This window comes from Saimiri boliviensis, chromosome 14 (assembly GCF_048565385.1).
Source record: "Saimiri boliviensis isolate mSaiBol1 chromosome 14, mSaiBol1.pri, whole genome shotgun sequence".
Lineage (NCBI taxonomy): Eukaryota > Metazoa > Chordata > Mammalia > Primates > Cebidae > Saimiri > Saimiri boliviensis.
In genome coordinates this window covers 14,550,215-14,564,723 of record NC_133462.1, presented here as the reverse complement: position 1 = coordinate 14,564,723, position 14,509 = coordinate 14,550,215, and the positions used below count along the sequence as shown (strand labels likewise).

The following is a 14,509-nucleotide window of genomic DNA, read 5'->3' as shown; positions in this document are numbered from 1 at the left end:
AATCTGAAAAAGTTGGAATCCAAAACGCCCCAGTGAGCACTTCTTTTTCGCACTGCAGAAGTGGTCAGAAGTGTTGGGTTTGGGGGCATTTCAGATTTTGGATTTTTAGATTTTGGATGCTCAATTGGTAATACTGTAAAAAGTTGTCAGGAGTGCAGACCTCATGTTATGTTCTGACTCTTGTAACAAAAAATATTTGGTGGCAACAGGAAAATGTTTTCATAAGTGGAAATTTTTATTGGTGGTCCAAACATCTAAGATCAATTGCTGGCAGTAGTATTTCTCTTGATACCAAAATAAGGTTTAGGTGTGTTGTGAATTCCAGCAGGATCACACTTTGCTCAAAGGAAGAAGCAGAAGGTGAGTTAAAATGAGCTACTCCCTAAGTACAGAGTCCCAGTAAAAGGACAGAACTGGTGAGAGAGAGTCTTAGGTGTGTCAATTCCATAAAGGGAGGAATGATGCCAAATTAAGAGAAGTGATGTGTGTTAGGTTAGTAAATACAGAAAGAGCTCCCTGCTTCTCATTTCTGTGCAGAGTTAGGAAAAATGGGGAGGAGCCCAAAACAGGTATGTGAAATGCTTTCTTCATTTTCTCTTAACCTCAGGAAACACAACTAGAATTTCAGTTCATGTTAATTAGGAAGAGTCTAAGTGAGATGCCAGTGGCTCGTGTGTCTTTCCACATGAAGAACCCCAACGTATGAAAATGGCATCACCATGAGGAAACAGGTGTATGTGGAACAGACAGTAAAACCGTCAGATAGCACCCACCTGGTCACCTCCAACTGGCCCCCCAAACCACCAATATTCCCCTTATATGTATGTTACAGACTTGGTGGTTGACCCACAACAATAAAATTTAAAAATTACTATTTTCAATGCAAAATATTAAACATGTAGTTAAATATGTTGTTCTGCTTCTTTTCCCTCCCTTTTGAACTTTCCTGTTTCAGTTTTGAACGTTTCTATTGACACATCCTCCAGCTAGGGATTCTTTCCTGAGCTATGTCCAGTCTATCAGTAAGCCCATCAAAGACATTCTTCATTTCTCTAACAGTATTTTTCATCTCTAGCATTTCTGTTGATTCTTTCTTACAATATTCATCTCTCTGCTTACATCATTCATCTGTTCCTGCATGGTGTCTACTTTTTAAATTACAATCCTTAACCACATTTCTTTTGAATTCTCAGTCCTGGGTGCTTGCAGTGGCTCACATCTGTAATCCCAGCACTTTGGGAGGCTGACGCAGGCAGATCACCGGAGGTTGGGAGTTTGAGACCTACTTGACCGACATGGAGAAACCCCGTCTCTCCTGAGAATACAAAATTAGCCAGCCATGGTGGCGGGAGCCTGCAATCCCAGCTACTTGGGAGGCTGAGGCAGGAGATTTGCTTGAACCTGGGAGGGAGAAGTTGCAGTGAGCCAAGATCGTGCCACTGCACTCCAGCCTGGGCAACAAGAGCAAAAACTCCATATAAAAAAAAAAGTTCCCAGTCTGATAATTTCAAGATATCTGCCACATCTGTGTTCTGTTCTGATCCTTGCTCTGTCTTTCATATTGCATATATATATACACGTATGTCATAGTCTGTCTTGTATGTTTTGTGGAAAGTCAGACATGATGTACTGGGTAAAGGGACTTGAGAGAGCAGGCATTCAGTGATGTGGTGGTGAGTGTGGAGAGGAAAGGGTTCTGTGGTCATGGATGAGGTCTGTGTCCTAGGCTGTGAGTGTCAGAAGTGTCCCTGGGCTGTGAATGTCACAAGTGCCTCTCAGGCTTTTCTTCATTTTAGGTGAGACATAATGGCCAGAGGAATTTGGAGTTGGATATTTTCTCCTCCCCAGTCCAGTTAGGCTTTGACAAAACCCTAGCTGATCAGGCTGTGGTAAAATAGTTTCTCTTAAAGGCAGGTCTTATTAAGAAGAATAGAATTCACTGGCATATCTTCAAGTTGTTTCTTTACCCTCCCCACACAGAAAGGATGAGGAGATTTTTAGTGAATATTCACTGCAAAAACCTGGTAGATCTCCAGGAGCTAAGAGTCACAAAAAATGCCCCTGTTGTCAAAAGTGGTCCATCCCCTCGAGTGTTTCCCTCTGGGTCTTGTCTGCACTGATTCTTTGGCAACTCACCAGTTACAGGTCAGGTTCTCTGTTCCCAGCACTAGTTCCCACTGGGGATTCTGCACCTGGGTTTCTGCTCAGATGAGGTTGCTGATCTGTCTTTGCCTGTCATTCTGTCCAATATGTGGGTCAGTTGTCACCGAGACCTCACATCTCTGAGGGATTTTGAAGAGTTGTTGATTTTTGAGTTTGTCAGCGTTTTACTTGCTGTTAGAACCGAATGACAAATCTCCAGCTTGTTATATGCCTGACAGGAAACCAGAAGCCTCTAGGAAGTGAATGGAGAATGTGAGCTCCACAGCAGGTTGAGGACGGAATCACAAGTGACATGGGTGAAGTGAGCCCATGGGGTTTGGGGACTGCAGGCTTGTCCAGCCTGTGACACCCTGGTGAGTGTCACAACAGTGAGAGCAAACTAGATGGCTGACTCCATCCGGTGTCTAGCCTCAGGCTGGCTGTCCTTACTCAATCCTGGGCATAGGCCACGCTAACTATGGGCAGAATTTAGTTTATGGTTTAACTTTGAAGCAAGAGTGATAATAGTTCCTCCGTGAAACTAATTCCCTTATTGCCCAGAGACTACCTTTGTAAAACTAATGAACGATCATGAGATTAAGATGATAGGAGCAGCCTGAATTCTGCTAAAATGTAGGCACAGTCTGTAGTCCCTTACTGTTCCAATGTCATTATCCCGGAGTTTACAAAATGTGTGACTAATTTCTCCATAGATAACATCACTATTGTAGAACCAGAGATTGGTCTTTTGAGACGTTTCTCAGATTTTGCATTCTGGCAACCAGTTGACATCATCCGTACCCATGACTAACGGCTCATCCAGTCATGTGGCACCCACCTAGAGGCAGATTCCACAAAGACAGATCATTCCCCCCACCTGCATCATTTCATCCCCAAACTATTAGCAGTACTTATTTTTTAATCTTATGTCCCTGAAACTTCTTGAAAAAATTTTTTTTTTTCTTGAGACAGAGTCTTGCTCTGTCACCCAGGCTGGTGTGCACTGGTGCAATCTCAGCTCACTGCATCCTCCGCCTCCCGGATTGAAGTGTTTCTCCTAGCTCATCCTCCCGAATATCTGGGACTACAGGCATGTGCCACTACGCCCTGCTAATTTTTTGTATTTTTTGTAGAGACAGGGTATCACCGTGTTAGCCACGATGGTCTCGATCTCCTGACCTTGTGATCTGCCCGCCTCAGCCTCCCAAAGTGCTGGAATTACAGGCATGAGCCACTGCATCCAGCCAATTCCTTGAACATCTATAACTTTTGATCTAGTGAGGAGGCTGATTTGAGAAATAATAAACCTCTGTCCTCCTGTGTGGCAGACATAAAGTAATGATAATCTTTCTTTACAGCAAATCATATCTCTGTAAATTGGTATTGTTTGTGCAGGAGACCAGAAGAACTTGTCTGGCAGTTACAGGAGTGGATGGAGGTGCTGCCCATCCCTGTCCCATGGTCTTTTCCACAGGTCGGCCTCACACAGGGAAAGAGCCCTGGATGGGGACACAGTGGAAGCTCATTCTCTTAGTGACCTGGGGACATGGGCTGGAGATGTCCTGGCAGGAGTGGCAACTCCGGCTGATTTGTGTGCTTTTCCCAATTCCTGGGAGGTGTGCCAGGACACACTGTGAGTGGGAAGGGAACAGAATCGTCAGCCCAGTTAGAGGGAATGTCTGGAGAAGTCCTAAGGTGGAGGAAACTGTGTAGGACACGCCTTGCCAGTTAGAATGAAGGGGGAGGAAGATGAGGGACACAGGAGCAGAGAGAGCCAGAGACACCCATGGCAGTGAGCAGAGGGGCTAGAGTGACCTCAGAGACCCGAGGGACCAGGTGTCCCCAGTGCCACAGTCCAGGACCAGGGAGCCCTGAAAACCTTCCAGTGGCCAAGGAGCTTCAAAGTCACACAAGGTGGGGTGGCTTTAGGGGCAAGAGGTAGAGGGGGGATGAAACATAGGCGTCAGCCTCTGAAGGACAAGGAAGAGGTGTGGCTGGAACCTCCTAGGATTCTGCGTCCAGGATCCAGTCTCTAAAGAGGTTACGGATCATTCATTCCTTCATTCAATTCCTTTTTTGACGTGACAGCTCCTGAGTATGTGTCTCTCGCTGGGCCTGTGCTGGTGCAGGGCGTGAGTGGGGAAAGAAAACAAAGGCCTCTCCTGTATCCTCTCACGAGAGTGACATCACCACTTTGGAAAACACAGGATTTTAGATTCAGTGATGGAGGTTAAGATCTAAGGGGGAGGCCTGGACAGTTTTTGCCCTGACTCTGACAGTTGAGGCAGGCGACGGAGTTCTGGAGTACAAACTAATCAGCTGTCCATTTGCTCTCACTTCTCTGAGGTGTGGATGCCTAAGAAGAAAGGATTTGAGCCAGTAAATGACTGTGGGGTCCTTAGACCCCAGGAAGCCCTCCCTTCTGGTGGAGAGGATGGGCCTGTGGCTGCAGACAGACCTCATGGGACTCTGATGCCCTTGGTGTTTGTGTGACTCTGGTTCGGTGACTGTGCCTTCCTGTGCCTCCGTTTTCTCTCCATCAAATAAGCTTTTTCTCCATCAAAGTCTGTGGCTTTTCATGCTATCTGTAAATACACTTTAAATCACTCACCTGACCTAACGCTTGGCACAGAGGAGGTGTTCTCACAAACAGCATTTACTATGACTTGCCTCCATGAGAGAGCACCTTTAGGTCAGATTCCTGTGCTCAAGCTGCTGCCAGGTACATCTTCTGTCTTCTGTTTCTGCTTCTGGGGACACTGGACTTTCTATGGAGTATCCTAAATCTCCCAATGTAGTTGGCAGATGGCCTGCAAAGTTTGTCTTTCTGTCCTCTCTACTCTGAGTATGAGGTGAAGAAGGTTCTGTCCTTGCCCAGATGAGGCTCTGAGGGCTGAGCCCTGGCTGGTGAGCAGCTCCAGGAGCCACAGTCCTCAGGCAGCTGGTAAATCCTTGCTCCCAGTAAGCCCTGCCCAGGAAGCCACAACCCAGCCCTCGCACAGGCTCCTCAGCTTTATCTGGAGTAAGGATTTTGGGATAGGGGTCTGGGGTTGGGGCTTCTAGGGCTGAGCTTCTCTGAGAGTATCCCAGGGGACCCCTCAGGCCAAGCCCTACTCCATTCTCCAGGGCCTTCCTCAGGGTCAGGTTTATGGAGAGGGCATGAGGTGCTTGGCTGAGACTGATCCCCTTCTGAGTCCCCCCTATCAGACTGTCCTTCCTCTGCAGTGAATGTCTGCAGGGTCTGGATGCAGGAAAGGAATTCCGATCTGTTGAAGTTTGTCTCCCGTGTGTGTGTCCTGTGTTAAATGTCCAAACCCCAACATGGGACATAATGCAGAGAGGGACACAGACAGTCCAGGTCTGACAATCCTGTGTGTGCAAAGTAGGAGTGACCACCCACGACCCGACACCACCCGGGGATCATGTGTAATCACTCACGGTGTAAGGTGAAATGTCCAGTTACTCGTTTATTCCTTTCACCTCGCGTGGTGACTTGTAGGGTGTAGGATCCTGTGTCATTCTGGGTAACGTTCTGGATCAGCAGGGAAGCATTGGAAAATATTTGTTCTCGTCCACTGTATGCAGGCCCAGGTAGAGTTATTTGAGTGTCTATTAAATATGCTGTAAGGTAATGGTGGATGTCCATCACTTTCCCTCTGTACCAACTGTAGCCAGTAGAATTCTGGGGCAAATTGTGGACTTGTAGAAGAACATCCTTCCCCTCTTTAACAACGGGTGGCTGGGCTTCAATCATGACTTGGGCAGTGGTAGGTGGGTTCCAGAAGTTTAAAAGTGATGCTAGGAGGTAGAGAGAGCATCTGTCAATATGGAGACCGATATACTGGAGTGAAGAGATGGGGCTCTGGGTCCTCAGAAGGTCTCTTCAATCCTCAGTCTTGAAGAGACACACACATACACCATGTGTGTGTGTGTGTGTGTGTGTGTGTGTGTGTGTGTGTGTGTGTGTGTGTTTCCTACTGTTCTACTGAGTCAAAGTCAACAGCATGACCCCCATCCCTTCAACACTTCTGACCTTGGCCTTTTTGCTGTTTGGAATCCTCTTCCCTAAGAGCTGCCTGTCTCCCTCCCCTCTGCCCTCAGATCCGGTTCACATCAGGGCACCCTTAGAAGTCTTCTTTCTTGATACCTCCTCCGGAGACCTTGGGTCTTCCCTTTCTGACCTTTCCCTGCTCTGTTCCCTCCAGGGCTCTTGTCAACACCGGACCTCACATTCTAGATCTCTTTGCATGCTTGTCTTCCTCCCCATGAGAGCATGAGCTACATGAGGACAGATGCTTTGTGATCTTGGTTGCACCCTAGTACCCGGGAAAGACTGCAGACTCCTGTAGATGTGAGAATTCCCAGGGCCCTCCACATCCTGGTGGTGATTTTTTCCCTTTCCAGTTGTTGATGTTTTTGGCTCAGGACTCTGTTTCATGCCCTGCTTATGTTTTTAAGTGTCATCTGATACAGTTATTGTCATGTTACAAAATGTTGTTGCCAGTGATAATTAACCAGGAAAACAGAATACTTGAGATTTTCCTGCCTCTTACCAATTCCAGTTCACTGAGATTTTCCTGTTTTGACCCCGATCCTTTTCTGGTGTATTTCCCCCTGTCTAGGCTCCAACAGAGCCTTCTTTCTGTTTCAGAGCCCCGTCCTCCCCAGGAGACCCCAGCTCATAACTGCGCTTCCTCCTCCTGTCCTCTCCCAAGAAGTTCACTCCTCACCCGTGAGCAGGAACCCCTGCCAGGTGATGCGCTGTGTGCAGGGAGGTGCTAAGGGGACCAGCATGGTCTCCGCTGCCTGCGTGTCCTCCTCTGTGGAGATGAGCCTGGGATCCAGAAACTTTCAGATCACGGCTGCCAGCTCTGCTGTCCTTCCTCCTTCTGCACGGAGCCTCTTCCCAGGGCAGGAGCACTTCTCAGGCTCATGGGCGGGGTCTGTACCCAGGACACCTCTCGTCCCCTCCCCTCAGTCCTGCCTCCTTTTCCCTCCTTCTCTTTTTCCTTTTGTCTGTGTTTCATGCCCCTGGGAACTGCTCTGCCTCCTTCAGCAGTGATTCTCTCACCTACCTCTTCACACACTATGTGCAGAAACACAGACACATACACACGAAACACACAAACACATACAGTCCCACACATACCCTATAGGTTGGGCAAGCACAGTCCTGGACCTCAGCCTCCTGCTGTCCTCATGGTCTGGGTTGGGATGCAGATTCTCTCCTCCCGATCTGGCTCTTCCCTTCAGTGCAGGGGCCCGGGGCTGCACCAGGTCCCTGTCACAGGGACGCCCTACTGTGCTGTGGGTGAGCTGAGTGTTGGCTGGTGAGAGGGCCCTTTCCTTTCTCTGATTGCCTCTAACTTGGCTGCAGCTTCCAAGGATGGATATTCAGGACCTGGGTGTCCCAGAGGAAACTGTCTTCCCTGGAGGTATGCACGGTAAATCTCTCATGCCTCTTGGAAGGAGAGGGCTGTGCTGGTTGCTCAGTGGGGGCTGAGTCCCATGGTCACAGGGACAGTTCTCAGTCATTCTCTTGCTCCCTGGGGTCTGACAGCTGAGCTGGGGTTCAGGGTTTTTCATGTTCTTCCTGACCATCTTGGGTGTCCTCTCTTCTCTGCCCAGCTGATTGTCCCGTGGTCCCGACACCTTTCCTGTGGTGGTGCCACAGGATGTTGGGGTTGACTCGGGGTGGCTGGCAAAATATTAGGGAAATATTAGGGAAAGTTAGAAGAATATAGTCTCATACCTTTTGGAAAGCCTAAAGGCTTTGCTGGAACAGGCTGAAGGCAGCCAGTTCATGATGTTAGACTTTTGAGTCACAGGGTAAAAGAGCAATCAGGTTTCCCCAGCTAAGTCTGTTTACCCCACATCCCTTTGTCTCTACTCTGATTTCTTTGATCATGTAACCTTTCTGCAGGATGACCGTCTCAGTGGAGGTCAAAGGGGAATTACCCCTTAATAGTGTTTACTCTGGGTCCCAGAACCTAAAGCGGTTATTGTTCATGAAACCACTCTTAACCGTGTTAATTATCCAGAAGCATGTTGACTTAGAACCTCTGTTCTGAAATGTATCCTGAATAAATGTGAGGATGGAGAGGGAGTGTTGGTCAGTTGGCTGCAGTTGCCTCTGAAAGCCGCCGATGACCATCCCTAGCCCACTGGAATCACTGTAATGGGTGTGAGAGTGCATTTACTCATCTGTTGCTGAGTCAGGTCTGCAGGACAGACCTCTGCAGCTGGTGGTGACCCCAACATGATCGAGGTCTCAGCAGGAAGCGGAGAGTTATCCAGGAATCCTGCAGGACATGGCTCGTTAACACTCGGCGGGGGAAGCCTGGGACAGAGCAGGGGCTCTGAACTGGAGAGATTCATCCTGACTGCGTGGCCATGATGGGCTCAGCCCTCCATGTGCTGACATGCTCAGGGGTGTGTTCTGAGGGTTTTGACCTGGCCAAGCTGCTCTCTAGAGGAAGAAAAGGCAGTGGCCAGGGAGTCTGTCTGGAGGGACGTTGCTCACACCTGAGAGGGCGAGTGAGGATGGGTTGTTTCTGGGAGCAAAGAGAACTAGTACCCCCCGTTTTCCCCCATGTACACAGGAGAGGTCTGTTTTCCCTCCTGACTTCACCAGGGACAGCCGGGGGTAGGCAGCCACATCCCAGATGGTGCCTGTGTGTGACCGTCACACGCACTGAGCCTCCTGGGGTGCAGCGGGCAGGTCACAGGGTGTCTGGCTGATTCCCAGGGACTGTGTGGGCCCCCAGGCAGCCGCTGTTCTGTGTCAGTGCTAGTCTTGGCCTGGGATGCCCCAGAGAACAGGACAAATGGAGCGTGGGTGGGCATTTAGAGAGCAGTGACAGAAAGAGTTGATGAGGATGGAAGGAGTTCACGAAGGGAACGTGCCCAGGGTGGCTTCACGTGCACCAGCGCTGTCCTGGGAGATGTCCTATTGGCTGAGACCCAAGAAGGAAGGAATATGGGGAAGGAGGTGTTTATGGAGGGAGCGGCCGCCAGGCTGTAGGGAGGAGCTGACAGAGTCCCTGTGTGGATCTCAGAGGGCGAGGAGGATGTGGGAGGATGTGAGCCAAGGTGACCTTGGTGCGGGTGGACCATGCTGGGCTGTGGGCCCTGGGAGAAGTCAGCATCCCCCAGGGAGGCTCCAAGCCAGGAGGGACTCTTCCGCCCTCTGGTGGATGGGGAGGGAAGTGTGGAACGCAGCATTCCCAGGCCAGGCTGCCTTGTTTTATTCCCCCTGGATCTGCACGTTCCACATGAGGTCACACACATGTCATGTGACACCTTGCAGCCCCATGAGTCCCAGTCTCCATAGCTGTTAAGTTCACTGTTCTCCCTCTGTCACTATCAACCAGGTGTCCCAAACGCAGATTTTTGTCACCTCCTTTGAGAGTGTTTGTGTGCAGTAGGCAGCACTGTGGATACCCTGGGAGCGGTGACGTCGGGGGCTGAGCACTGCACATGGGTTTAGGAGCAGAAGAGTGAGCAGCAGGGTGTGAAGATCGGTGTCAGGGGAGCAGGGGCAAGTCATTTTCATTTCTGACTCCCAGAGGCCAGACCCAATATCCTGACTCCAGGACACAGCACCACACCCTGTGGGTGTCCTTGGATGTCTTGAGTGCTCATAATGTCATACTGCCTTAGCAGTTATTTTTTAACGTGTAGGTTTACTTGCCTCACATCACAGGCAGGGCTTAGTCACCATGGGGCAGTTTCTAATACTGTACCTGGTTCAAGTGGCTCCATTTGGTGGCTAGAGATAAAATCTTAGCGGCATCTCTCATGCCTGGTATGCTGGGCTCCCCTCTCTCCAGCTGCTTTCTTTAAACAGACAGTTCTGACATTTGCCGTCAAATTTAAAGATGGAGCAGTGGCGAGCATTTAGGGAGCAGTCACAGAAGGAGGTGGTGAAGATGGAAGGCGGTCATGAAGGTCAGTGCCCAGTGTGGCGCCGAGTGCACTGGCGCTGTCCTGGAAAATGATGCCCTTTTGGTTGAGGCCCAGGAAACGGCGTTTTGGGGGCAGGACCTGCCTTTTGAGGAACAGCCTCTGGTGGGCGGCGGCAGGGCTGCAGGAAGGAGCTGGCAGAGTCCGTGTGGCGAGCGTGGAGTACCAGGAGGATGTGGGCCGTGGTGACCCTGGTAAGGGTGGACCCCGCTGGGATGCGGGCCTTGCGGAGGGAGGTCAGCAGCTGCTGGGGGAGGCCGCGGACTTAGAGAAACGCTGCCGCCATCTAGTGGTGAGGTAGGGAAGTTTCCAAGGCAGTGGTCCCAGGCTAGGCTGCAAGGTGTTTTTTGTTTGAGATGGAGTTTCTATCTTGTTGCCCAGACTGGAGTGCAATGGCAAGATCTCGATTCACCGCAACCTCCACCTTCCGGGTTCTAGCGATTCTCCTGCCTCAGCCTCCTGAATAGCTGGGATTACAGGCACACACCACCACACCCAGCTAATTTTGCATTTTTAGTAGAGTCAGGGTTTCTCCATGTTGATCAGGCTGGTCTCAAACTCCTGACCTCAGGTGATCCACCTGCCTCGGCCTCCAAAAGTGCTGAGGTTACAGCTGTGAGCCACCACACCCAGCCTAGGCTGTGAGTTTTATTGCACCTGGATCTGCACATTTCACAGCAAGTTATGCACATATGTCACATCTCCATCACGTTTCAGTCCCGTAAGTCTGTCTCTGTGGCTGCACGTTCACTGTCCTCCCTCGTTCACAATCAGATGTCCCATGCACAGATTTTTGTCACCTTCTGTGGGTTTGTGATGATGTGTTTGGCTGTACTGTGTATTCACCAGGGGCAGTGATGTCTGGGGCTGAGAACAGGGCAGGGTTTGTAAGCAGAAGAGGGAAGTGCAGAGAGGGAAGATCATTGTCAGGGGAGCACAAGTGAAGCAGGGACAAGTCATGTTTATTTCTGACTCCCAGGGGACCAGAACCCAAGACTGACTATGGGGCACAGCAGTACACCCTGTTGGTGTCCCTGGATGTCACGGGTGCTACTAATTTTATCTTGCCTTAGCCTCTGTATTTTCAAGTGTAAGTTTCATGCCTCATATCAGAGGCAAGTCTTGGTCACTATGACCATTTCCAATGCTGTAAATTCGTGAAAAGTAGAATTTGTGAAATTCTAAAAGTAGACGCAAAAATCTGGAAGGTGGATGTTATTCAGGAGACCTCAGAAATCTTAGGGTGTCCTATTTCCAGATGAAGTGGTGAATGAGGTTTAATTACAGAGTTGGGTTATACTGGGCACAGAACTCATCTGCCTCAGTTTTTTCTTTTTTTAAAATTTGTGAAAATAAGGATGCTGACACTCAGGAATTTCACTGAGAACTGTAACTATTAATATAGTGTCTGGTGCATAGTGAGTGATGACTCAGGGTGAGCTATTATAATTATGGGAATAGACAAAGGTGCCACCCTGGGCATCCCAAATGGGAGGAATTTTCTAGCCAGGGTCCTGGAAGGCCAGCTGCAGATGAAGATGGTTAAGGGGGAGGCTTAGCTTCTAGAAGTAAAAGGACTGGGGAGAAGTAACTCATGCACAATATTCTGTGAAAATAGGTTCACCCGTCAGCTAGAACATCCACAGTGGGTGTGACTTCTGTTACAATTACTGTCTCCTGAGAGCCCAGGAATGTGTCCTAGAGTCAGATCACTTTGATGGAAGCCATGCCTAGAAATGCACTTCAGAGCTGCTTTGAACATACTGTTCATCTCGCCAAGGAAAAGAATTCATCTTTCTAGAGAAATCCACCCTTGTGGTCCAAGCCTTTATTCATGTCTCTGTATTATTCTAATTTATAAGGTTTTAAGATAAAGACTAAAGAAGTGTGAAATAAGGAATAACATGTCTGAATTAACAGGGAAGAACTGGGACTGGTGTGTGTAAATAAGAGGAAGCATGTATAAATCTTATTAATATATAAGGAACTTCGTGTTTTAAATAGACCTCTTCATATAAATGATATCCACTGCCTTGAGTGGATAGCAGACTGCGTCATTGGTGGACGAACATTCCCGCAGAGTCATGAGAGACTGCATAATGTGGCTTCTTTACTAAATTTCAGGCTAAACTGAGTAAAATACTGATGAGAATGAGTCAAAGAAGATGGGTGAGGATGAGAGAAATGGAATGGTGAAAAGAAAGAACTGAAAGGAATGTTTACCAAGTGCTCGTTAGGTACCAGGCTCTGTGACTAATACCTTAAACATTTAAATTTACTCCTTCGCTGTCATTTTCTGAGGCAGTAAGAGTCACTTTTGTCCTGTAGATAGGAAAAGAGGCTGAGAGAGGTCAAATGAGTGATTCAGGGTTATCAAGCCACTTCATGGTACAGCTAGTGTGTTTCACATCAAAATTTGTTCACAGACAAAAAAGTGAGACTCAGAAGAAAGGCAAAGCAAGTTTTTGATTTGTGTGACATTTATTACGGTGACCTGTTTGAGGCAGAATAATGGCTAAAAACCTGGGATTTTTAAGGTGGATCTGAATTGGCCTAGCAGCCTTAGCTTGACCTATTCTTCTTGGAGTTGTCCACACTTATGGATTAATATTTGCTTCTATTAAGGGAAGACAGAGTTTTTCCTGGTCTCCATGTGGGCTAAAATGTCTCTACCTTCCTGGTGTGGTTGCTCACGCCTGTAATCCTAGCACTTTGGGAGGCCAAGACAGGTGAATCATGAGGTCAGAAGTTCAAGACCAGCCTGGCCCAGGTGGTGAAACCCCGTCTCTGTTAAAAATACAAAAATTAGCTGGATGCTGTGGTAGGTGCCTGTAATCCTCCTTAGGCAGAGAATTGCTTGAACCTGGGAGGCAGAGGTTGCAGTGAGCTGAGATGGCTCCATTATACTTAGGCTGGGTGTTAGAGCGAGACTCTGGCTCAAAAAAAAAAAAAAAAAAAAAAAAAAAAAAAAAGAAAAGTCTCAATAAAAATAGTGGGGATTTCAGGCATGATTTTAAAAGGCATGTGTAAATAATAAGTCTCCCAAATACAACTAATTGAGAAAAACATCAGTCTTTCCTGAGACACACACCACAGTTGTTCTCTGGGAAGAGTGAGGGCCTGGATTGGAGAAGAGAACAGACTGGCTTCAGTATCCAGGAGGATGTGCACCCTCCACTTTCCAGTTTTCAAAATCATCTGAGGCTCCTGGGCAGTGATGGCAATCTGAGCCACTGGAGCTGGGGGTTTGAGCCCTGGGACCCATCAGTCCTGCTGGATCATCTGTGAGACCAGTTCTGGACCCAGTGACCTTTGTCTCCAGGGGCAGCCCAGTCTCCAGTGGTCTCCACCACAAGCTGGACAGAGTCCAGGTGGCTTTTTCTTGTTGCCTGGGCAATTCTTCTTAACATGCCCCGGCTTGCCACACCGGTAACACCTAGTGGATGCTCCTCAGGGATCCTGGACTCTGATGGCTTGCAAAACAACCACTAGAGCCTCAGTCATTCTCTTGTGCATTCTCTCTTTCTCCTGGGTCGCCTCTCAGTCCCTCTTGTGAAAGACCATGGTGGCCACCTTCAGGAGATTTTCCAAGGTGCTGTCTGGTCCTATAGCCTGTTTCTGTATCTTCCCTCTAATATCAGGAGATGCCTGTGTAATAAACTTGTACTTCAGGTTGAGCTGTCCCTCAACTGAATCAGGGGACAAGGAGGTGTGTTTTATTAAACCAGGGACAGGGAGGTGTGTTTTGTTAAAGCTTCTCTTAGCCTTTCCAAAATGGCAGGGAGATTTTCATTTGGTTTCTGGTTTACCAAGGACAATTTAGGGTAATTAAGAGATTTGGGCCAGGCACGGTGGGTCAAGCCTGTAATCCCAGCACTTTGGGAGGCCGAGGCGGGTGGATCATGAGGTCAAGAGATTCAGACCATCCTGGTCAATATGGTGAAACTCCGTCTCTACTAAAAATACAAAAAATTAGCTGGGCATGGTGGCACGTGCCTGTAATCCCAGCTACTCAGGAGGTTGAGGCAGGAGAATTGCCTGAACCCAGGAGGTGGAGGTCGCGGTGAGCTGAGATCGCGCCATCGCACTCCAGCCTGGGCAACAAGAGTGAAACTCCATCTCAAAAAAAAAAAAAAAAGGAAAAGAAAAGGAAAAAAAAAGTTGTTTGGTTTCGGTTCTTTGCAGGCCTTTTAAAATGCACATGTAAATCATTTTCTGTGTATCTACGGGGTTACAGGGATTTCACTCAGAATTATTAGGAGGTACAGCCTCTCTCCATATTGAGAATGGTTGTTCTGTTATTTCCTTACCTTCCTTATCTCCCTTTTATTCTGGTCTACTGTAGGAGACATAGTTCATCTCCAAACTCTTCTGCTGCTTGCAGAGCTGCCTGCTTTTCAGC

General features: G+C 48.5%; 1 long non-coding RNA gene and 1 pseudogene across 11 annotated transcripts in view; one reads left to right on the top strand and one right to left on the bottom strand.

The window, feature by feature from the left end:
* LOC101046298 (pregnancy-specific beta-1-glycoprotein 7-like) overlaps positions 1-8,296 on the bottom strand; it is a 34,344-nt pseudogene extending 26,048 nt beyond the window's left edge.
* LOC120362736 (uncharacterized) overlaps positions 1-14,509 on the top strand; it is a 403,841-nt gene that overhangs the window by 279,432 nt on the left and 109,900 nt on the right. The gene's annotated exons all lie outside the window — the stretch shown is intronic.